This window comes from Capra hircus, chromosome 2, assembly GCF_001704415.2.
Source record: "Capra hircus breed San Clemente chromosome 2, ASM170441v1, whole genome shotgun sequence".
Lineage (NCBI taxonomy): Eukaryota > Metazoa > Chordata > Mammalia > Artiodactyla > Bovidae > Capra > Capra hircus.
Window position 1 is genome coordinate 126,327,088 of NC_030809.1, and position 26,730 is coordinate 126,353,817.

General features: G+C 38.9%; 1 pseudogene; it reads left to right on the forward strand.

The window, feature by feature from the left end:
* LOC108638615 lies at nucleotides 2,389-13,249 on the forward strand (annotated as a pseudogene).

The window sequence follows — 26,730 nt, forward strand, 5'->3', positions numbered from 1 at the left end:
TAGTCATTCTAAAAAAAGGAAAACTCACATATTGATAAATATATGTATATATTTTCATGTTAATAGTGAACAGGGAAATGGAACAAAGAAAAACCATTTTCATCATTTGATGTCAAAAACTAAGATAACATTACAGGAAGATAGTATTTCTTTTTTTTTTAATTTATTTATTTTAGTTGGAGGCTAATTACTTTACAATATTGTAGTGGTTTTTGCCATACATTGACATGAATCACCCATGGATGTACACGTGTTCCCCATCCTGAACCCCCCTCCCACCTTCCTCCCCATCCCATCCCTGAGGGTCATCCCAGTGCACCAGCCCTGAGCACCCTGTCTCATGCATCAAACCTGTACTAGTGATCTATTTCACTTATGATAATATACATGATTCAATGCTATTCTCTCAAATCATCCCACCCTTGCCTTCTCCCACAGAGTCCAAAAGTCTTCTTTACATCTGTGTCTCTTTTGCTATCTCGCATATAGGGTCATTGTTACCATCTTTCTAAATTCCATATATATGTGTTAATATACTGTATTAATGTTTTGTTTTCTGACTTACTTCACTCTGTATAATAGGCTCCAGTTTCATCCACCTCATTAGAACTGATTCAAATGTGTTCTTTTTAATAGCTGAGTAATATTCCATTGTGTATATGTGCCACTGCTTTCTTATCTATTCATCTGCCAAAGGACATCTAGGTTGCTTCCATGTCCTGGCTATTGTAAACAGTGCTGCAATGAACAGTAGGGTACACGTATCTCTTTCAATTCTGGTTTCCTTGGTGTGTATGCCCAGCAGCAGGATTGCTGGGTCATATAGCAGTTCTATTCTAGTTTTCTAAGGAAGCTCCACACTGTTCTCCACAGTGGCTGTGTAGTTTGCATTCCCAACAACAGTGTAAGAGGGTTCCCTTTTCTCCACATCCTCTCCAGCATTTATTTTTTGTAGACTTTTTGATAGCGGCCATTCTGATCAGCGTGAGATGGTACCTCATTGTGGTTTGACTTGCATTTCTCTGATAATGAGTGATGTTAAGCATCTTTTCATGTGTTTGTTAGCCATGAAGATAGCATTTCTTATACTTTGCTGGCAGAAGTATAAATTAGACTAGTACTCCAGCAAGTCAACTCTTAGATATGTCAATTAGAAACTCTTACCAGGAAAATAGATCAGGAGACATACATAAGAATGTTCAAAGCATCACTATTTATAATAAAAATCCTAGGAACATTTCTAAAAGAACACAGAAGAATAAATAAATTATGCTTCAGTCAGCAGTGGAATATTATATAAGGCAAATATGAATTCCTGTGAAACATGGAATAAAAATAACTCTAGAAGATGTAGTCTGACAACTCTTTTGTGCCTTCTTTTGTTAATAGACTTTGTAGAGCAATTTTAAATTTAGAGAAAAATTGAGCAGACAGTGCAGAATTCCAACTGACTCCCTCACTCCCATGTAGTTTTCTCTGTTATTAATATCATGCATTAGGGGGATGTATTTGTTACAATTAATGAATCAATATAGATGCATTGTTATTAAAGTCCAGACTATGTTAAAGTGTATTCTTTGTATTGTATAGCTCTGTGGGTCTTAAAAAATGCCATAATGTTAATCATATCTGCAAAGTCCCTCTGTGGTGTTAAGTAACATATCCACAAGTTCTGAGAATTAGGACATGCACACGTTTGGAGGCCATTATTCTGACTACCATATACATTCACAGTACATAAAATTATTAAACTCACAAAGAAATAAACAAACATGAATAAGATTGAGCAAAGACCACAGAGTATGGAATAAGGCTCACAATCACTGCAGATAATGGAATTACGAGAAAAATAACATGAAAGAATGTGATTAATATGCTTAAATAAATAAAAAGAAGGGGCTTCCCTGGTGGTCTAGTGGTTAAGACTCGACCTTGCAATGCAGAGAATACCAGTTTGATCCCTGGTCCAGGAAGATCCCACATGCCACAGGGCAACTAAGCCTGTGTCCCTCAACTACTGAGCCCATATGCAGCAACTACTGAAGCCCATGGACCCAAGAGACCACGCTCCACAACAAGAGAAGGTACTTCAAAGAGAAGCCTGCACATTGCATCTAGAGAGTAGCCCCCACTCTCTGCAATGAGAGAAAGCCTGTGCACAGCAATGAAGATCCAGCATGGCCAAAAATGAAATAAATAAGAAATAAAAAGAAGCAGTTGAAAAGACAACAGAATAAAAGATTATAAGCATAAGAAATATTAGAAAATAGCCAGATACGTATACACCTAGAAATTATATATATATAATTTATAATAGAAACTCAAAGTTTGTATTAACTAGATTAGTCATATGTGAAGCAAAAACTAGTAAACTGGAATTCAAATCAGATGAATTTACCAAGAGACACAGATGAAAAATTTGAACACAGGTTAGAAGATATGGAAGATCAAGTGAGACTGTTAAACATATGTTTCAGTGGAGGACCAGAAGAAGATGAGAGACAGAATGAGAGAAAGTACTTTGTAAAAAGAAAATGATCAAGAGCTGTCCAGAACATATATAATAAATCCTTTCTGCATTTTGGGGAAACCATCTCAAGCCTCCCTCCAAAAGAAAAAAAAGGAAAAATACACCTAATATCTTGAAATAAAAATTAAAGTTTTTAAAAAATGAGAAATAAGAGATTATCTACAAAGCAGTGACAATTGAGTGTGTGGACCACTGAATTACAACAAATATGGGAAAACAGGACAGTGATTTTCAATTAAACATAACCCTAACACACAACAAAATAAACAGACATGAGTAAGAGTCAAAGCTACATAATTGGGACTTCTTTGATGATCAAGTGGTTAAGGCTTAACCTTCCAATGCAAGGAGTGCAGGTTCCATACCTGGTTAGGGAGCTAAGATCCTACATGCCATGTGGCCAGAAAAACAAAACATGAAACAGAAGCAATATTGTAACAAACTCAATAGAGACTTCCCAAAAAAAAGCCGCATAATTGTAGATCCACGTGAAAAAACAAGTTATTCTCATGCCAAACACTAAAACTGATTCACAGTTATTGTAAACATGTGTGAAAGGCAAAATAATAAAGCATTTAGAAGGTAATATAGCAGAATAAATATTATAATTTGGGGGTATTAAGAAATATTTTAAATAAGAATATAAAGGCTTTAATAATAAAATAAAGAGTTCATAATTAAAATCAAAATTTTTATTCATCAAATGAAATCATTTACAGAATTAAAAGACAGAGTGAAAAAATATATGTAACAAATAAAACTAAAAAGCCTCACATTTAGAATATGTCTTAAAGCCATATACATCTACAAATTAAGAAAAGAGGATGAATCCCCCCCAACAAAAGCATAAAAAATGTGCTTGACCTTATTGACATTCAGAGAAATCCAATGTAAAACCACAAGCAGTTAATATTTAACTTGATTCATTTTTTAAAATATTAAAATTTGAAAATAATAAGTGTTAAAGAGGATATGGAGAAATGAAATTTGATCCTCTGCTGATACACTTATAAATTAATACTTTCACTTAGAAAAACAATCGGTATTTCCTTTTAAAGTAGGAGATGCACACAGCCTACATCCAACAATTCTCTATTATTATAAAAACTCTTACATTTGTGTATCAGTATACAAGTTAACTCAGAGCATTACGCATAGTTTCTTCATTTTTTAGAACAAAAAAAAGGGAAGAGTACAGATCAAATCTCAGTCAATAATATAAAGGATAAATAAATTGTGGTGTAGTAATAGAATAACTGTTCAGCAAGAAAAATGAATAAAATACAGAGTCAAAGTATGTTCACACTACTGCACAATTACACTCATTTCACATGCTAGGAAAGTAATGTTCAAAATTCTCCAAGCCAGGCTTCAACAGCACGTGACTGAGAACTTCCAAATGTTCAAGCTGGATTTAGAAAAGGCAGAGGAGCCAGAGATCAAAATGCCAACATCTGCTGTGTCATAGAAAAAGCAAAGGAATTCCAGAAAAACGTCTACTTCTGCTTCACTGACTATGCTAAAGCCTTTGATATTATTATTTTATTATAATAATATCTGTCATCAGATATGCAGATGACACTACCCTTATGGCCTTTGATGGTGTGGATCACAAAATTGCAAAATGAAGCACAAGCCAGTCAAGATTGCCAGGAGAAATAATAACATATTATAATATTATAATAATATATTATTTTTTTATTATTTTACTTTATGCAGATGAAAGAGGAGAGTGAAAAAGATGGCGTAAAACTCAACATTCAAAAAACTAAGATGATGGCATCTTGTCCTATCACTTCATGGCAAAGAGATGGGGAAACAATGGAAACAATGACATACTTTATTTTCTTGGGCTCCAAAATCACTGCAGATGGTGACTGCAGCCATGAAATAAAAAGATGCTTGCTCCTTGGAAGAAAAACTATGATAAATCTAGACAGTGTATTAAGAAGCAGAGACATCACTTTACTGCCAAAGATCCATACAGTAAAGTTATAGTTTTTCCAGTAGTCACATATGGATGTGAGAGTTGGACCATAAAGAAGGTTGAGTGCTGAAGAATTGATGCTTTTGAACTGTGGTGTTGGAGAAGACTCTTGAGAGTCCCTTGGACTGCAGGAGATCAAACCAGTCAATCCTAAATGAAATCAATCCTGAATATTCATTGGAGGAGCTGATGCTGAAGGTGAAGCTCCAATACTTTGGCCACCTGATGCAAAGAGTCAACTCACTGAAAAAGACCCTGATGCTGGGAAAGATTACAGGCAGAGGAGAAGGGGATGACAGAGGACGAGATGGTTGGATGGCATCACCAACTCAACAGACATGAGTCTGAGCAAGCTCCAAGGAGATGGTGAAGGACAGGGAAGCCTGCCGAGTTGCAGTCCATAGCATCACAAAGAGTCAGACATGATTGAGTGACTGAACAACAGCAACAACGTTGAGCTAAAAAAGCAAATTACAGAATATACACAGTGTGAATTGGATATTTATAGTTCAAAAGATGTAAAACTAAACCATGAAATGCAGCAATATGAAATATTAAATTGGTGCAAACTTAATTGCAGTTTCAGATCATGAATTTTAAATCATTATAACTAGGTTCAAACACATATTTATTAATCAAAATAGGAACCATTACCATCAACACATTTTTGCAACCAACAAAAAATAAGTTTATTTATTCCCGTAACATAAAAATTCATGCTTCAAGAGTCTACAAACTCTTAGCAAGCATTTTCGGCCTCCTGTTGTTTGTAGAAGCTTTTTCCCTGCAAAAAGTTGTTGAGATGCTTGAAGAAGTGCAGGTCAGTTGGCAAGAGATCAGGTGAAAATGGCAGATGAGGCAAAATTTCATAGCCTAATTCATTCAATTTTTGAAGCATTGGTTGTGTGATGTGTGGTCAGGAGTTGTCATGGAAAAGAACTGGGCCCTTTCTGTTGAACAAGCCAGCTTCAGGCATTACAGTTTTCAGTGTATCTCATCAATTTGCTGAGAATACTTCTCGGATATAATGGTTTCGCCTGGATTCAGAAACTGTAGTCGATCAGACCAGCGACAGACCACCAAACAGTGACCATGACTCTTTTTTTAGTGCAAATTTGGCTTTGTGAAGTCCTTTGGAGCTTCTTCTCAGTCCAACCACTGAGCTGGTCATCGTTGGTTATTGCATAAAATCCATTTTTCATCACACATCACAATCCGATGAAGAAATTGTTCATTGTTGTTGCCTAGAAGAGAAGATGACACTTCAAAATGACCATTTTTTTAATTTGCAATCAGCTCATGAAGCACCCACTTATCAAGCTTTTTCACCTTTCCAATTTGTTTCAAATGCCAAATGACTGTAGAATGGTTGATGGGGAGTTGTTTGGAGCTTCACATATAGTTGTATGAGAATCAGTTTAAATGATGCTCTCAGTTAGCTGTTGTCAACTTCTGATGGCCAGTCACTGTGTTTCTCATCTTCAAGGCTCTCGTCTCCTTTGCAAAACTTATTGAGCCACCACTGCACTATAGGTTCATTAGCAGTTCCTGGGCCAAATGTGCTGTTGATCTTGTAAGGTGTCTACACAGCTTAACAACGCACTTTGAACTCAAGAAAATCGCTTGTATTAGCTTTCTGTCTAACATCATTTCCATAGTCGAAAATATAAAATACACAGCAAGTAATAAGTCATCAGCAAAAAAAAGTAAAGCAATAAATGTGCATTAAAATGGTGTTTAACATAACCACATTTATTTAAGAATATGTTTCAATATCAAACAGCAAAGTACAATACAAAACTGAAATTACTTTTGTACCAACCTAATAACTAGGAAGAAAGTCTAGGATATGCAAAATTTTAAATTTAGGCTGGTGGAAAGAGGGGGAGTGGTATCCCACTGGGAAGGGATTATGTAGGCTTCAATATTATTTAGCAACATTCTATTTCCTAATTTAAGTGAGAGATACACTCTTTTCTGTGTATGATATATTTTACAATGAAAAAATATTAAATTTCCAGTGGTTGCACTTCTCACTACCTAAGAATAAAATTTAGAATCCTAATTTTGATGCACAAAAGCCAACATGATGTAGCCCTTGACACCCAGTTCATTCTCAACTTTGAATTGTCTCCTTCCTCTGCTTTTAAGTATTTCTTCCTGATTTTTGTAGAACTGGCTCCTTTGTACCATTCAAGTCTCAGTTCAGATGTCATCATTCCAGAGAGACAAAATCAGAAACATATCTACTCTTCATTATATTAATAACATTTTTCATGAAACATTTTTTGGTATATATCTTTTGGTAATTGATATCCCAATACAATAGAAAATAAAGATAGGAAAATTGGAGACTACATTGCTTTGTTGGATTAACCTTTGTCAAATATAACTAAAAGAACCTTTAGTGAAATGGAGAATGAATCCATTAGAAGTAAGTTGTACTGTTATTTTAAAAGCTGACTATAATACATCTTAACTTATGGATGATTTGCTTGATTTCATGTTCCTGAATGATTATAGCTTGCTAATGCAAACATTCTATTTATAGTGCTTCATTCAGGGACTTGCTATTCTTTTTTTGAACTTTCACTCCAATCAAAGTATACTGCACTATCATTAATACTCCTCCACTTTCCCAACTTCAGTTCCAGGGTTTTCTCAAATTGACTCCAGTCATTTACAGTTAACAACTGAATATACTGGGGGTGGGGGTGTGGAGCTTGACTAATTTCAAGTTCAGATTAATTCATCAGACATAAATAGCTTGCATATTTCCTTTTGGAGATGAAAAAGAATACCACTCACTACTTCAAAGGAACACAAGCAATTATCTGTATTTCTGTATTCTATCTTTATACTACTTATTAGCCCATTTGTTACTTAGACCAATTAGTTTGGGTTGCTGAAGATATTATTCAATATGTAGGAAAGTAGTTGCTTTGTTGTAACCTTATTATTCCTTTTTTTCTAATTTTTTACTGAAACCAGTTTTGCACATTTTAAAGTGTTCATTTTTGTTAGGGACCAAACGACGGTCTCTAGGACCTGAGTCATGTTTACCAGAAAGAGACAGGACATGCGCTCATCCTGCCTGGCCAATCATGTAACGCCAGCTACTCCTGTAACTGAGACAAAGAACTGCCTGTATATAAGCCGCCATACGCCTTTGTTTGGGGCTCTTGTTGGATTCCCTTGTGTGGGATGAGACTTGAGCCCTAGCGTGCTAGAGAGAAACTCCCTTCTTGTTTTTGCATTACTGTGGTGGACTTGTTCTCTCGGTCGGTTCGGAGATACGGGCTCGGAGCATAACATCTGGGGGCTCGTCCGGGATCTCCGTCCTGCCAGGGAGGACAACTCTCCTGGTAGAAGGGAGTAACCTTGTTAGGAGATAAGAGCTCTGAGCACCGGTGCTAACGTTGCAGAAGCCCAGATTAAGTCCGAGGCCTAGTATCTTACTGGGGAGGCATCTGGCTGTAAAGTGCAGAGGCAAGTCAGCGTAAGGCCGGGGCCTGGTTTCGTGCTGGGGAGGCAGCTGGCTCTGGTTACTGGATTCAGTCAGCGTAAAGCTGGGGCCTGGTTTCGTGCTAGGGAGGCAGCTGGCTCTGGTTACTGGATTAAGTCCAGCGTAAGGCCTGGGCCTAGTTTAGTGCTGGGGAGGTGGCTGGCTCTGGTTACTGGATTAAGTCCAGCATAAGGCTGGGGCCCAATTTTGTGCTGGGGAGGCGGCTGGCTCTGTGAACATCCTGCAGGTAAGACTGAGTGCATTGTCGGTGGCCACCTTGCGTTTGTTATCTGTTTGTCTATTTGTGGTGTCTGCGTTGCTCTTTGTGTGCTCTGTTGGCTCCCAGTGTACTTTTCTGTGATCATGGGACAAACAACTTCTACTCCTTTATCTCTTATGATTAACCACTTCTCTGATTTCAAGTCTAGAGCACAGAATCTATCATTGCTGGTGAAAAAAAGCAAGTTAGTAACTTTTTGTTCTGCCGAGTGGCTTGCTTTTGATGTCAGCTGGCCACAAGAAGGCACCTTTAGCCTGCCTACTATTCAAGCGGTCAGAGAGAAGGTGCTCACCCCCTACCCTTCAGGACACCCAGCCAGACCAAACTCCATACATTTTAGTCTGACAGGACCTGGTGGAAAACCCCCTGGCCTGGCTAAAACCTTTTGTTTTTCAGCCCCTCACTTCCCTTCCCTCTTCCCCGCCCTTGCTTCCACAGGTTCCACAGGTTTCATCGGGAGAAGCCAAAAAGAGAACCAAGCCTTCAGCTCCTCCCAGAAAAAGGGGCCCCACCTAGGGAACTCAGAGAAAGGCAAAAAAAAAAAAAAAAAAAAATGGCCGGCGTAGCAGAAAAAGACCCGGAGGTTCCCTCCTCCACCATTCATGCGTTTCTGGTCCGGGCGGGGCCAGCCAGAGAGGGTGGAGAATGGACATATCAGTATTGGCCCTTCTCCACTAGTGATTTGTACAATTGGAAAACCCAGACTCCCTCCTTCTCTGAAAAACTGCAGGGTCTTATTGATCTTTTAGAGTCTATCCTGTTTACTCACAATCCCACTTGAGATGATTGTCAGCAACTGTTACAGGTACTTTTTACTACAGAAGAGCACTAACGGATCCTGTCAAAAGCCCAGAAAAATGTGCCAGGGGTGGATGGGAGGCCCACAATACAGCCTAACCTCATTGAGGAGGGGTTCCTCTTGGTGCGACCCAACTGGGACTTCAAACGCGCTGAAGGTAAGGAGCATCTCCGAGTGTACCGTCAGACTCTCATGGCTGGCCTTAGAGGGGCCGCCAGAAAGCCAACTAATTTGGCCAAAATAAATCCAGTGAGACAACAGCCAAATGAGAGCCCAGCAGCCTTCCTAAAAAGGATAATGAAAGCTTTTAGACAGTATACCCCTATAGACCCACAGGCAGATGAGTCACGAGCGGCAGTTATGTTAGCATTTGTAAATCAAGCAGCCCCCGATATTAAAAAAAAAGTTACAAAAGATAGAGAGGTTAAATGAACAATCCTTGCAAGATCTAGTGAGGGCAGCCGAGAGAGTTTTTAATCATGGAGAGACCCCAGAAGAGAGAGAGGACTGCATTAGAAAAAAAGAAGAAAAGAAAATTTAGAGCTGAAGAAAACAGTAAAAATCAAAAAGAAGGGCCCAAGAACCCCAAGAACGAGACTCCCTCTCCAGACAGTCATATCCTCTACGCAGGTGAGGATAGCGACTAGGGGGGTCAGGGCTCGAAGCCCCTCCCCGAGTCCTGGGTAACTATAAATGTGGAGGGGAAATCGGTTGGCTTCATGGTGGACACGGGAGCCCAATACTCAGTCTTAAACCAAAAAGATGGACCCATGTCCAAAAAAAGTAGCTAGGTGCAGGGAGCAACCGGGACTAAACGATATGGATGGACTACAAAATGGCATGTGAACTTGGGGGCCCACCAGGTAACCCATTCTTTTCTGGTGATACCTGAGTGTCCAGTGCCCTTGTTGGGAAGGGATTTACTGTCTAAAGTAAATGCCCAAATTCATTTCGACCACGGACAAGTGTCGGTTTTAGATGGGACCGGGCATCCTCTTCAGGTCCTGTGTCTGACATTAAAAGATGAATACAGACTCTACTTGCCAGAGGCCCCAGCGACAATAAGCCCCAAAGTACAACCATGGGTTCAAAGATACTCTCAGGCCTGGGCTGAAACTGCAGGAATGGGACTAGCCAAACAGAGGCCCCCTATCATTGTGGAACTGAAAGCCAGTGCTTCCCCGGTGAGGGTATGACAGTATCCCATGAGTCAGGAGGCTCGATAAGGAATTACTCCTCATATACAATGCCTCATAGACGCTGGGGTCCTGAAAAGGTGCCGGTCCCCATGGAACACTCCCCTGTTGCCTGTGAAAAAGCCTGGGGGAACTGATTTTAGACCTTTTCAAGATCTACGAGAAGTCAACAAACGGGTGAATGATAGTCATCCTATGGTTCCTAACCCTTATACATTGCTAAGCAACTTGCCTCCAAACTACATTTGGTACACTGTTTTAGATTTAAAAGATGCCTTTTTCAGTTTGCCTCTTGCCCCCGCAAGCCAAGAGATCTTTGCCTTCGAATGGCAGGAAGACGGTGGTCAGACCCCTGTGCAGCTGACATGGACTCGCTTACCACAGGGTTTCAAAAACTCGCCCACGTTATTTAATGAGGCCCTGGACGAAGACCTCCGTGAGTATCGGGTTGAACACCCTACCATTGTTTTATTACAATATGTTGATGACCTTATGCTGGCGGTGGCTACAGAGAAAGAGTGCCAAGAGGCAACAGGTGACCTTCTCCAAACCTTGGGGACTTTAGGTTACCGGGCTAGTGCCAAAAAGGCCCAGATTGCCAAGCAAGAGGTTACATACCTCGGTTATAAGATAAAACAGGGCCAGAGGTGGCTAACACAGGCTATGAAAGAAACCATCCTCCAGATCCCTGAGCCGGCTAACCCTAGACAAGTGAGAAAATTTCTGGGAACGGTGGGATATTGCCGGTTATGGATCTTGGGGTTTGCAGAAAAGGCCAGGCCCCTATATGAGGGGACCAAAGAAAACAAGGACTGGAAATGGACTGAGCCAATGAAAGAGGGCTTCCAAGAGCTCAGGCGAGCCTTGCTAGAGGCTCCTGCCCTTGCCCTCCCTGATCCATCTAAGCCTTTCCAATTATTTGTAGATGAAAAGCGGGGGATAGGAAAAGGGGTACTAACACAGAGATGGGGACCATGGAAGCGACCTGTAGCTTACCTTTCCAAGAGACTGGACCCAGTGGCAGCCGGATGGCCACCTTGCCTGCGTATCATCGCGGCCACTGCGCTCTTAGTCCATGATGCTGATAAACTGACTTATGAACAGAGACTCTTGGTCTACACTCCTCATGCCATAGAGAGAGTTTTAAAGCAACCCCCAGGTAAATGGATTTCTAATGCCCGCTTGACACACTACCAGGCCTTGCTACTTGACACCCCACGGATTCATTTCCAAACGCCCTGCACTCTAAATCCGGCCACTCTTTTGCCCAATCAGGGGGAAAATAGCCCCCTCCATGATTGTGATGAGATACTGGCCAGGGTAACAGCAATGCGAAAGGACTTAACCAATACTCCACTGGATAACAGTGAGCTAAGATGGTTCACAGACGGCAGCAGTTATGTAAAAGATGGACAGAGACGGGCGGGAGCCGCAGTAGTAGATGACTCTGGACGGACGATATGGGCAGAGGCCCTTCCCCCAGATACCTCAGCACAAAAGGCAGAGTTAATTGCCCTGATTCAAGCATTAGAGAGAGCCAAAGGAAAAAGAATAACTATTTTCACTGACAGTCGCTATGCTTTTGGCACGGTACACATCCAGGGCCCGATATATCGGGAACGGGGGTTTTTGACAGCTAAAGGAAAAAAAATTAAAAACTTGCCTAAAATCCGTAGACTTTTAGAGGCTGTACAGATGCCTTGGGCTGTGTCAATAGTACACGTACCTGGACATCAGAAGGGTGACAGCCCCACAGCACGAGGGAATCGTGCCGCAGACCTGGCAGCTCGAAAAGTAGCTGATAAAGATTTCATCACCCCTGTGTTGGCAATCGGACTTCCACCTCCAGGTATGGGAACTTTGCCCCCAACCCCTGAGTATTCATCCACAGACTTTGCTTAGATCCAAAAACACACCACCCTTCAAAAAGATAAAGATGGATGGTACCGAGACTCAGACGGCTACTTGATACTCCCTGCTCAGTTGGGACGGCAACTATGTGAGCATTTGCACTTGTCTACTCGTCTGGGAGAAAAAAAGACTCTGATGCTCTTTCAAACTGCGCACCTGCGATTTCCCTGGCACCAGACAACTGTAAAGAACATAGGGCATGCTTGTAACGCGTGTCAGCAGATGAGGCCAGGAAAAGGACAACATGCAGGACTGAGGTATCGGGGAAAAGGACCAGGGCAACACTGGGAAATAGATTTCACCGAGGTAAGGCCAGGCAAGTATGGTTACCGGTACTTGTTAGTGTTGGTGGATACCTTCTCAGGGTGGGTAGAAGCTTTTCCTACAAAGAGAAAAACCGCAATGATAGTGGCAAAAAAGATTGTAGAAAAAATAGTTCCCAGGTTTGGCCTGTCAGTGACCATCGGCTCTGATAATGGACCTGCCTTTGTGAGTCAAATAGTTCAGAGCCTTGCCCTAGCCCTGGGGACTAAATGGAAGTTACATTGTAAATACAGTCCACAGAGCTCAGGGCAAGTAAAAAAATGAATCGGACTCTAAAAGAAACTTTAACTAAATTGGCTATAGAGACTGGCGGGGACTGGGTGACCCTCCTTCCCTTCACCCTCTTCCGTAATACTCCTTATCAACTTAATCTGACCCCATTTGAGATTCTGTATGGGAGACCTCCCCCTGTATGTCCAATATTTGAAGGGAAAAAAACTACCGCCTCCCACGTTGGGGCAACTCCAAGAGGCCCTGATGGCCTTAAGCAAGGTGCACTCTTGTGTCTGAAAACTGCTCCGGAAAATACATGTGGGTCAAAATAAGGGAACTATTCCCTCACATGACATTGGCCCAGGAGACTGGGTATGGGTCAAAAGGCACCAAACCAAGGCACTAGAACCCAAGTGGAAGGGTCCTTATGTTGTTCTTCTTACCACCCCAACTGCCCTAAAGGTTGATGGTATCGGGCCTTGGGTGCATTGCAACCACGTACGCCCAGCTGCTTCAGCAGAGCAGGAAGACGCTAAAAAAAAAAAATGGAAAGCATCTCTGCACCCGTCCAACCCCTTGAGGCTAAAGCTTTGAAGGCGCCAACAGGACCAGGACAACTCGGCTGGGCCCTCTTGTGGATGACCCAGTTACTCTGCTCTGGAGTTGCCAGCGTGAACCCGCATCAACCCGTCAAAACCACCTGGAAGCTGCAAAATGGACTAACACGAGAGGTGCTAAACTCCACTACCGCAATACATCCACCAAACACATGGTGGCCAGACTTATACTTTGACCTTAAGCCGATGGTAAATGTGCCTTGGGCTAGGGGTTATCTCCAAGAACAAGGGTTCTGGGCATGCCCAGGCGCACCCAGGCATGACTGGAAGACCTGTGGGGGGGGCACAAGACTCTTATTGTAAAACTTGGGATTGTGTTACTTCTAATGATGGACCTCGGCGCTGGGAAGTAGGAAATCGAGATTTACTTAATTTTTCATTCGCCAAGCCCCTCCCTAGGGTCCTTGGAGATCCAACTTTTAGCTGTGAAAGTTGCAATTATGCACAAGTCAAAATAAGGTTCAATCCAGAAAAAAGCAAACAGGAGGGGATTAGGTCTGCTCTTTCTGCAACAAGGGGGACTCTGTGCTACCCTAGGAGAAGAGTGCTGTTTCTATGCAGATCATACAGGAATAGTTAGAGAATCTATGGCCAAAGTGAGAAAAAGACTAGCCCAACATAAACGAGAACGTGAGGCTCAACAGGGATGGTTTGAATCTTGGTTTCAACAATCCCCTGGGCTGACTACCTTAATCTCCACCTTGCTAGGACCCCTGCTAGTACTTTTACTAATGCTTACCTTTGGCCCATGCATTATCAATAGACTTGTAGCCTTTGTAAAGGAACACATAAATACAGTACAGCTGTTTGTGCTTCAACAACAATATCAAACTGTCTCAGGACCGAGAGGAAGATTCCTCTATATGATCTAAGGACAGGGGGGAATGTTAGGGACCAAACAACGGTCTCTAGGACCTGAGTCATGTTTACCAGAAAGAGACAGGACATGCGCTCATCCTGCCTGGCCAATCATGTAACGCCAGCTACTCCTGTAACTGAGACAAAGAACTGCCTGTATATAAGCCGCCATACTCCTTTGTTCGGGGCTCTTGTCAGATTCCCTTGTGTGGGATGAGACTTGAGCCCTAGCGCGCTAGAGATAAACTCCCTTCTTGTTTTTGCATTACTGTGGTGGACTTGCTCTCTCGGTCGGTTCAGAGATATGGGCTCAGAGCATAACAATTTTATTTCAAACATTAATTCCCTGTCTCCTTTTTAGCCTGGTATATCTCAAAGAATTTGGTTTAATTTAAGGCATTATTTCTAGTTTCTGGAAACATGATGCATTTACCAAATGTCATTACAAAATTCAGTTGCTTAAAACTGAAATCTATAAATAATATCTACTATATTTCTGACAATGGCTTTGGTGTCATTTCAACATAATGCAAGAGGTGAGTGATACAGTTTTTCTTAAAATCTTTGACTTTATTTTGACCAAGATGATTCGAAATATGTTTACATTTGCTTCTATATTACCTATTAACAAAAATATTTAACTGCAATAATGTACCACAAAGAACTTTACTAATGTTTCCCAGGTGGCTCAGCAGTGAAGAATCCGCCTGCCAATGCAGGAGGCTCGGCTTTGATCTCTGGGTCAGGAAGAATCCCTGGAGAAGAAAATGGTAAACCACTTCAGTATTCTGGCCTGGGAAATCCCATGGACAGAGGAGCCTGGCAGGCTATAATCCATGGGGTCACCAAAAGTCAGACATGAAATAACAACTAAACAACAAAATGTATCAAATTAAAGTTCTGATTCAGGTTCTGTACAATGCTGCAAAGTGAAAACATATACAACCATCAGATATAATCAATATCTAAATCTCTATAAAAAAATGAACCACACTTTATAATATCCATTACAAAAAGTGTTTAAAATTTTCAACATTTTCCATTCTTATCGGGGTGCAAGCATTTCTCAAACACTTGAGAATTTACTTGGGTAGGATTACCAAGTGTCCCTCCATGTAGTATTCCTTTTTTCTATCACCACTGCTAAAGGATGTTTCTTGTATTGCTTATAAAATTTAAACTATAAAATTTGAAAATTAAGTAAATCCAAAATCTTTTGTAAAATCATGTCAGCTTAAGTATAAATGCTGGTTAAAAATTAGAAGCATTCACATCAAAATTATAATCTGCACCACAGTGAGTTGCAAGCTCAGTCGGGTCCAACTCTTTGTGTAGCCCACCAGGCTCCTGTGTCCATGGGATTTTCCCAGCAAGAATACTGGAGTGGGTTGCCACTTCCTATTTCAGGGAATCTTCTGACCCAGGGATTGAACCTGCATCTCCGGCACTGGCAGTTTAATTCTTTATCACTGCACCACCTGAGTAAGCCCCTTGCCCTACAGTTCAGTTCAGTTCAGTTCAGTCACTCAGTGGTGTCCGACTTTTGCGACCCCATGAATCGCAGCACGCCAGGCCTCCCTGTCCATCACCAACTCCCGGAGTTCACTCAGATTCACGTCCATCAAGTCAGTGATGCCATCCAGCCATCTCATCCTCGGTTGTCCCCTTTTACTCCTGCCCCCAACCCCTCCCCGCATCAAAGTCTTTTCCAGTGAGTCAACTCTTCGCATGAGGTGGCCAAAGTACTGGAGTTTCAGCTTTAGCATCATTCCTTCCAAAGAAATCCCAGGGCTGATCTCCTTCGGAATGGACTGGTTGGACCTCCTTGCAGTCCAAGGGACCCTCAAGAGTCTTCTCCAACACCACAGTTCAAAAGCATCAATTCTTCGGCGCTTCACTTTCTTCACATCCATACATGACCACAGGAAAAATCATAGCCTTGACTAGACAGATTTAGTCGGCAAAGTAATGTGTGTGCTTTTGAATATGCTATTTAGGTTGGTCATAACTTTTCTTCCAAGGAGTGAGCATCTTTTAATTTCATGGTTGCAGTCACCATCTGCAGTGATTTTGGAGCCCCCAAAAAATGAGGCCACTAAATGCAAGAGGATTTGCATTGACAGTAGAACTACATTTAGAATTTATATGAATTGTTATTTTAATCCATCCTAGGAATGAGAGATGAACAGCACCAAGGTGAGAGGTGTGACAACTTTAAATTCATTGTATTTTATGGGTCCAATAATGTAATGAGAGGTAATAACCTACACAGAATGACAAGAGTTCATACCTCAGTTCCCTGTCCCTCAAAAGTCTAATTTTTTTTTTCTTTCTTAACACATTAGAAATATACATAGGATAGAAAGTACTTCTATCCTATTATATGAGTATGCCTAAAGGGTCCACATACACCTGTGCAGATTTGAATTTTTATACTGTCTTTCTTGAAGTCTCTTCCCATTAACCTATCAGGTCCTGAAACTGGTAGAATACAAAATCAGAATTTTTATTTATCTGTTTGTAATTTTTTATCTTTACCATTTAAAAATAATTCTAGTTTAAAAAATAAAACTTTCCATTCTATGTTCTTCAAAGAATTAAGGACAAAAATGATAAAGATCTCATGTTTCCATGACTAATTTACCTTACAATCATTATTTTTTAAAAAACCAAAAATTAATATCACTTAGGAAGAAAGAAGAACATAAAATTTCTGTGACATATAGTCTAACAATAAGAATTTTCCCCAAGCTTCTCATCATAATATTCCACAAAATTGTAGAGTCCATTTTTTAATAACTCTGAAAGACAATATACCATTTATTTTACTAATTTTGCTCTTCAAATATAATTACCAAACACTTTATTTAAAAGTGTAAAACTTACTTCAATCAATACTAATTCTTATTGTGTGATTTACTGGCATTGACAAATATGGTTCACAGCTTTTTATACACCTCTACATTCAGAAACAATTTCGCCACACTTAAGCAACAACAGGAGCTAAGATATAGCTATCTGCTGCTCCAAATTTAATTCAGAATATCAGAAACATACCTACTATGAGTCGTGTTAGTTATTATCAGAAAATATTGCATTGAATTGCTCAGACACAATAACCCAAAGAGAGGAGAAACAAAATCATTAGCTGCTTGGTATACTTGTCTTCAGTATTTGCATTAGTAAAAGTCACGATCAAAACATAAGACACCCCATGGTAGGCAGAGCTCTAAGATTGTCCTCAAGATTCCTGCTCTTGGTGAGCACACAGTATATTATCCCTCTCCCTTCAGTGTGGGTAGAACTTGAGCATGATGAGAGAGTTCCTTTTTGATTAGGCTGCAGAAGACTTCATCTTACAAGACAGAAGTCAGAATTTTCCTGCTGTCCATGAAGAAACAAGTTTCCATGAGATCTACAACTTCAAAGACTGAATTCTGTCAATAATCTGAATGAGCTTGGAAGATGACCTTGAGTTCCAAATGAGAACTCCAGTTCCACCCAAACCTTGATTTAAGTCTTGTGAGACCAAGAGCAGAGGGCACAATGAAACCATGCTGGCCTCCTGACCCACACAAATTGTGAGATAGTAAAGCTGAAATGCATATATTTATGTGTGAAGATTTGTATTTGACAGTCTGTTTGAAGACACAATCCTTGGAATGTGCCATTATTTCCCTAAAATTTCATTTGTTTTCTATCCTTACCAATATTTTGTTAATAAATATGAAAAAAATTAACATGCATTTAAAGTGAGTGTGGTAAACTGTTATATGAATAGCATTTATCTGAAATATCTAATATCTATATTTTTGGATCTAATTCTTTTGCCCCAGAAAAATGCATTTTAAAGACAAAATTCATGACATAGATTTTATGATCCACTACAGAAGAATTGCTTGAAGAGAAAATTAACATCCTTATCATGCACATGTAATTTATACTAAACAAAATATTATTTCACCTTAAATTTCTGAGTGAAAAGACAAAAGAAACATTAATGTATTCATAGGGTTACAATTCACAGGCTAACATCAGCCTATATAATGTATAAGCTATGAATTGCTTAAGTACTTCTCATATTTAAATTTTATCTGCTACAATAACCTTCAAAACATTTACCTTTTTCCTATGTTCAACATTTCTGGTACCTGGTCAATAAATAATTGTAGATTATATTATAATTGAAAGATAGATAACAAGGCAATGCTGTAATTTCCTTAAAGCTGCTATCATATGGTGTATATGTATTTGTTCTATTTTTTTTAAGTTGACTATTTTAAAGCTACAGTTCTTACCTTTTTCACCTTTGGCCTTAATTATATCTCACTGGTTAAAAAGAATTACCCAGTTATAGAAACAATAAAATTATTCTTCTTATTCACAAAGCAATCTCAGATTGGTAAATTCTTTATTTTGTTATTTTAAATGTTTCAAACATACAGAAAAAAATGCAAATAATATAATGAAAAAATCATCATAGCTTGAACTATAATTTGTATTAGATTATATCACTTTAAAATTCTAGAATAAAAGAATATTAACTTGGTTAAAATGATTTGTATGCTTCTCCCCTTAAACTTTCACATCTAATTATCTCAGAGCTAACCAATCTCCAGAATTTGATATCACAAAGATATTCACTTATTGCTGTTGTTATTTAGCCAGTAAGTCATGTCTGACTTTGCAGCCCCATGGACTACAGCACACCAGGTTTCCCTATCCTTCACCATCTCCCAAGTGTTTGCTCAAATTCATGTCCATTGTCAATGATGTCATCCAACCATCTCATCCTCTACTGTCCCCTTTTCCTCCTGCCCTCAATCTTTCCCAGCATCTGGGTCTTTTCCAGTGAGTTGGTTCTTCACATCAGGTGGCCAAAGTATTAGGGCTTCAGCTTCAGCATCAACCCTTCCAATGAATATTCAAGGTTGGTTTCCTTTAGAATGGACTGCTTTTATCTCCTTGTTGTCCAAAGGACTCTCAAGATAGTTTCTTTTAAATTTTGGAAGAAAAAAATTCACATTGAAAGCTTTAATCCACTTGGAAAATTCCTTTGCTTTAGCTTGAGATAATTGTGTCTTTTTTTTAAACATAGATAATGAATTATCCAGGCACCACATAATGACTAGATGTTCTTTCCTCTTATTTGTAGTTCCACTGATGTGTTTACATTCACATCTCTGTTCAGTTCAGTTCAGTCGCTCAGTCGTGTCTGACTCTTTGTGACTCCATGGACTGCAGCATATCAGGCTTCCCTATCCATCACTAAATCTCAGAGCTTACCCAAACTCATGTTCACCAAGTCAGTGATGCCATCCTTCTCTGTGTTAACAGAGATATTAACAGATCTCTATTAATATCACTTTATATATACTTGTGCATAATACTGATTCTGGTCTCTCTATTAGGTTTTTAGGACTAATCTTGTAACAACAAGATACAATTGTATTTCCATAGACTTAAATATCATGAAAATTAGTAGGGAAAGATTCTTGACTTCAGTCATCTCCAGAATTATTTGCACATTCTTGATTGTTTTCCCTTCTATGTTAATAAGGGACAGCTTGACACCCTTCCTGGAGAAATTTTTTCATTGTAATCATATTTGATTATAACCTGAGAAGGGATGAATTATTTAACATAGTGGATAAACACTGCTTATGTTTTTTCACCCTTCAGTACGATTTTATGTTTCTCCATATACGTCTTGCACACAGTTAGGTTTGGTCCTATTATCTTCTAAATTTTGTTATTTTTTAAATAATTTTCTTAATATTTATTCTGAAATAGTATGCTACAACTTTTGTGGGCATGTCTTTTTTAACTTTACTTATCTTTTTATTTTTATTTGTGGCTTTGCTGGGTCTTCAATGCTATGTGGGCTTTACTCTAGTGGCAGGGAGCAGGGGCTACTCTTGATTTCCGTGGCAGGACCTCACACTGCAGGGGATTCTCTTGTTGTGGAGCACAGACTCTAGAGTGCATGGGCTTCAGTAGTTGCAACACATGGGCTTAGTAGTTTTGGCTCCCAGGACTCTTTACCACTGAGCCACCAGGGAAGCCCCTATGTTATTTTAAATAGAATATTTTTGCATATTATATATTCTGGTTAGCAATTTTTGGTATATAGAGTTTTTGCCATTTTTTTATGTTGCCTTGTCTTCGGAAAATTACTAAGCCCATAGTTTTAATAGATTCTTTAGGATTTTCTACAGAAATAATTGTAGCATCTGAAAATAAAAGAAGTGGACACATTTTTGTTTCAAAATTGTATCTCATTTGCTTTGTTATTGCATTGGTTAAGACTTCTATTAAAAGGATGAAAGAAAGAAATGATAGCATTTTGTCTTGTTCTTGACTTTACTGAGAATTCTTCTGCAATTTTACTATTATGCTTAATATAAAAACATTTTAGAATAATTTTAAAGGGTAGCAAAGTTAATTTCCTTTCTTAATTTGCTAGTGGCTTTTCTCCTGAAGAATGTTAAATTTATCAATTCATTTTTCTGCATCACAGAAGTGATCCCTTACCCTCCTCAATCTATGATGTTGAAAATTTCTTACATTTCTGTTATGTTTCATCGGATAGAGACGTAATGATTTTTACATAATGCTGAATGAATCTGAGTTGTGAGTAGATACTTAGAATCTATTTCAGTTCAGAAATGAGATTGATCTATAATTTTATTTCCTTGTACTACAGTTATTCAGTTTTTATATCAAAGTAATGCTGCTGCTGCTGCTGCTGCTGCTATGTCGCTTCAGTCATGTCCAACTCTGTGCGACCCCGTAGACGGCAGCCCACCAGGCTCCCCCATCCCTGGGATTCTCCAGGCAAAAACACTGGAGTGGGTTGCCATTGCCTTCTCAAATGCATGAAAGTGAAAAGTGAAAGTGAAGTCGCTCAGTCGTGTCTGACTCTTCCCGACCCCATGGACTGCAGCCTACCAGGCTCCTCCACCCATGGGATTTTCCAGGAAAGAGTACTGGAGTGGGTTGCCATTGCCTTCTCTGATCAAAGTAACAGTAACCTCATAAAATGACTTTAGTTTTTGCCCTATTCCTATGCTGAAAAGAATATATATATACACATATGTATATGTATTCATAACTAAAATATTAGAAATATCTTTTCCAAATTTACTGTTAGATGATGAATAAGTTCTGGGGATCTAATGCACAGTATAATGATTATAGCTAATAATGTTTTATATACTTGAAAATTACTAAGAGACTAGATCTTAAATGCTTTCTCCACAAAAAAGAAATGATAATTATGTGTTGTGATAGAGTTGTTAGCCATCTCTACAGTGGTAATCATATTGCACTACATAAATGTATTAAATAAACACATTTTACATCTTAACTTACATGATGTTATATGTCAGTTCAGTTCAATTCAGTCACTCAGTCATGTCCAACTCTTTGTGACCCCATGAACTGTAGCATGCCAGGCCTCCCTGCCCATCACCAATTCCTGGAGTCCACCCAAACCCATGTCCATTGAGTCGATGATGTCATCCAACCATCTTATCCTCTGTCATCCCTTTCTCCTCCTCCCCTCATTCTTTCCCAGCATCAGGGTCTTTTCAGATGAGTCAATTCTTTGCATCAGTCCTTCCAATGAACACCAGGACTGACCTCCTTCAGAATGGACTGGTTGGATCTCCTTGCAGTCCAAGGGACTCTCAAGAGTCTTCTCCAACACCACAGTTCAAAAGCACTCAGCTTTATCTTTAGTCCAACTCCCAGATTCATACATGACTCCTGGAAAAACCATAGCTTTAACTAGACGGACCTTTGTTGGCAAAGTAATATCTCTGCTTTTTAATATGCTCTCTAGGTTGGTCATAACTTTCCTTCCGAGGAGTAAGTGCCTTTTAATTTCATGGCTGCAATCACCATCCACAGTGATTTTGGAGCCCCCAAAATAAAGTCAGCTTCTGTCTCCACTGTTTCCCCATCTATTTGCCATGAAGTAATGGGACCGGATGCCATGATCTTAGTTTTCTGAATGTTGAGCTTTAAGCCAACTTTTTCACTCTCCTCTTTCACTTTCATCAAGAGGCTCTTTAGTTCTTCTTCACTTTTTACAATAAGGGTGGTGTCATATATGTCAATTATATCAATTAATATATATGTGTGTGTGCATATGTGAAATATCTTTTTAAAAGAAGTTTGATAAAATTTATCTGTAAGACCATCCAGTTATATGGCATCCTTTGTTGAGTGAGATTTTGATTACTTATTTACTTTTTCATTTGTTTACTTGAATTTCTATTTTATGTTCAAGCTTCTTAATTTATATTTACTATAAAAATTTCTATTTCATCCAAGTTCTGAAATGTATTGGCATAAACTTGTTCACAGACTTCCAAGATTTATTTTATTAATCTGAAAATATCTCAGTCATGTTGCCTTTTTGTAGTGCAACTATTATTTCTCTGTGCTTTTTCTCTTCATTCCTTGATCATTCTTGATAAAGATTTATACACAATTATGTTTTCCAATAACTATCTTCCAGGTTTTGTGAACCTATTATTCCTAACATTTCTTTTTAATTTTTTCTACTCATTTTTGTTTTGCTTTGTTCCTACTTTTGTTCTTTTCTTGATTCCTGACTTAAGATATAACTTTTTTCTTTCTTTAAGCAATTGGGGTTGTAAATTAACCTCTAAGTACTATTTTAACATTTTCCCATAAATATCAACAGGTAATACATTCATTGTCATTCATTTATAAATATTTTTAAGTTTCCCTTTCGGTGATGATATTTTGAGACTATTACCTTGACAATATTTAGCTATATCTACATAGTGAAGTGAAGTCATTCAGTTGTGTCCAACTCTTTGCCACCCCAAGAGCTGTAGCCTACCAGGCTCCTCTGTCCATTGGGATTTTCCAGGCAATAGTACTGGAGTGGATTTCCATTTCCTTCTCCAGGGGATCTTCCCGACCCAGGGATCACACCCGGGTCTCCCGCATTGTAGACAGACGCTTTACCGTCTGAGCCACCAGGGAAGTTATATCTACATAGAATAAGGCAAAATCTATCATGGAAACCAAAGTTCTCAGTCTCATTAAGGGTGAGTTGCCACAAGCACATTTGGTGACAACATTTGTGATTTTGAAGGAACAGAATGAAATGTCAGTGCTAAATGAGCACCTTGGGTCAAAACAGTTGAAGCTGTTTGGTGAATTTGGAGGCTTGCATTTGAAAAAGCCATTTTTCCTTTCACTTTTTTCAGAAGACTGTGGTGATAAGAACAATGTAGTTTCTAGCTAGTAGATAAGCCTCTGCAGCATTCTTTAACGATTGTGGCAGCAACATGAGCTCCCACAGTCACTGGAGAGATAGGTAGACATTCTTCCAATGGGAAACATAAGGCCAAGCAACTTTTTTTTTTTCTTTTTACTGTTTACGTTGCAGCCTTAAAACAAGAGAAAGCTTTGACCCATCTTGATGATAAACACACAGTAAGCAAAACATTGTTATATCTCATTGCCAAAGGCAATAGAATACAATGTGCTTGGAGGTGCTCAAAAGGGCCTCCCTGAGGAGGCCTCAGCTTTATGGTTCTGCAGGATTATGTTGTAGGCAGGAAAAGAAACACCCTTTGAAGTTTCTTCAAAGTTTTCTCATCAGTGCTGATTTTTTAATGTAGTCAATTTATCCCTGTTATGGTTATAATACTAACAGCTCCGGCTAATGTATTATGTTAATCAGCACTCACAGAATTGGAGAGTAGAATCCTCCCTCAAGTTACAACACACAATCAATTTACAAGAATGAAGTCGATTGCCATGGGAGTAAGAACTTATTCTGAATATGCCAACCTTGAAAAACTGGTACGACTTTGGGTTTGTATTATGTAAGTACTATGATTATGCCTGATTGATGAAACCTAGAAAGAAAATCACTTTAGAGATAGATATTTTCTCAGTATTTATGCATGAACATGAATATGTCTCCTTTAACTTAAACATACAATCACTGAAGTACATTCACATCAATATTTTTCCTTATACATAATTAAACTTAAAAGACTACTTTTATAGTGACTCACCAGTCTTTCTTCTATGTCAAATTTGGTAATCACAAATGTTTCAAATAAATTACATTGGAAGAAGGCCAAAGCAAACCTAATTATTTCTATTATCCTTCTTTACAGAGTGAGAGAGCAAATCTTTGTGTTCCATGGTGGCCACTCCAAAAAACACATAGGGAATTCAAGCAGGAAAGACACCTTAACAGTTTTATTATTAAGAACTTAGGATCTGATAATGGAAAGTAAAAAGTAAAGCAAATTGTCAGGTGAGACAAGACATGAATATGCTTTTTAAACACAAGATATAATTACTAGTATAAGTAATATTTAAAACCACAGCAATATTTAAAAGCATAGCAATTACTAATGTAAGTAATATTTAAAAACACAACAATTTTTAGGATTTTTAGGAACAACATAAAATATAAGGACTAATTTATCAAAATGTCTTAAAAAGTTGCCATAAGAACAGAGTAAACAACAGAGTCAATGTTTTGATGATCAAAAGGAACTTTTGTTATCTAGCTATAAAATAATTTAATCATTTCACAACAGGAAACCTAAATTTTAGTTGTGCTCCTCTAATATTTTGTAATTAAAGATGTAACAAGTCATAATGAAGAGTATACAAGATCACTGTCATGCTCTAGAAAATTTTTTTTAATGGCATTAAGAATTGCTATATATCAATACTTCACAACAGCCACCCTTTAAGCAAGTAGACAATCTGAACCAAGAGCAGGGGGAAAAAAGCAATGTTGTCAAGAATACAGAGAAAAATGAACACTTGTGTGCTGCTGGTGGGAAAGTACCTTGGTGCAGCCACTACTGAAACAGTATGGAGTTTCCTCAAAAAATTAAAAATAGAACAACTGTATTATCCAGAAATTTCCATTCTGGGTATATATCCAAAGGAAACAAAGTCACTAACTCATAAGGATATCTGATATCTGCACCCCCATGCATGATTTACAACAGTCAAGACATGAAATAAACCTAAGTCCACAGACAGATGAATATATAAAGAAACTGTGATGATGAACAGATACATGTGTACATGGAATATTATTCAGCCATAAAAAGAAAGAAATCCTCCCACTTGCTACAATATGGACGGACCCTGAGGACATTATGCTAAGTGAAATAAATCAGACTGAGAAAGGCAAATACAGTATGATCTTTTTTACATGTGGAATCTGAAAACAAAAAATCATATATACAAAGAACAGATTGGTGGTTGCCAGAGAGAAGAAGATGTGTGAAATGAGTGAAGGTGGTCAAAAGGTATAAGTTCCAGTTATAAGAAATAAGTCTTGGGGATGTAATGTGTAGCACAGTAGCTATAGTTAACAATCAGTTCAGTTCAGTCGCTCAGTCGTGTCTGACTCTTTGCGACCCCATGAATCGCAGCATGCCAGGCCTCCCTGTCCATGACCAATTCCCGGAGTTCACCCAAACTCACGTCCATCGAGTCAGTGATGCCATCCAGCCATCTCTCCTCTGTCATCCCCTTCTCCTTCTGCCCCCAGTCCCTCTGAGCATCAGAGTATTTTCCAATGAGTCAACTCTTCACATGAGGTGGCCAAAGTATTGGAGTTTCAGCTTTAGCATCAGTCTTTCTAAAGAACACCCAGGACTGATCTCCTTTAGAATGGACTGGTTGGATCTCCTTGCACTCCAAGGGACTCTCAAGAGTCTTCTCCAACACCACAGTTGAAAAGCATCAATTCTTTGGCTCTCAGCTTTCTTCACAGTCCAACTTTCACATCCATACATGACCATCGGAAAAACCATAGCCTTGACTAAACAGATGTCTCTGCTTTTGAATATGCTGTCTAAATTGGTCATAACTTTCCTTCCAAGGAGTAAGTGTCTTTTAATTTCATGGCTGCAATCACCATCTGCAGTGATTTTGGAGCCCAAAAATATAAAGTCTGACACTGTTTCCACTGTTTCCCCATCTATTTCCCATGAAGTGATGGGACCAGATGCCATGATCTTCGTTTCCTGAATGTTGAGCTTTAAGCCAACTTTTTCACTCTCCTCTTTCACTTTCATCAAGAGGCTTTTTAGCTCCTCTTCACTTTGTGCCGTAAGGGTGGTATCATCTGCATATCTGAGGTTATTGATAATCTCTCCCAGCAATCTTGATTCCAGCTTGTGCTTCTTCCAGCCCAGTGTTTCTCATGATGTACTCAGCATATAAGTTAAATAAGCAGGGTGACAATATACATCCTTGACATACTCCTTTTCCTATTTGGAACCAGTCTGTTGTTCCATGTCCAGTTCTAACTGTAATGTATACTTGAAAGCTGTTAAGAGAGTAAATCTTAAACATTCCCATCACAAGAAAAACATTTATAACTATGAGTGGTGATAGATGTTAACCACTAGATTTATTGTGGTTCATATATCATACACACATACACACACACACATACACACACATACACACACA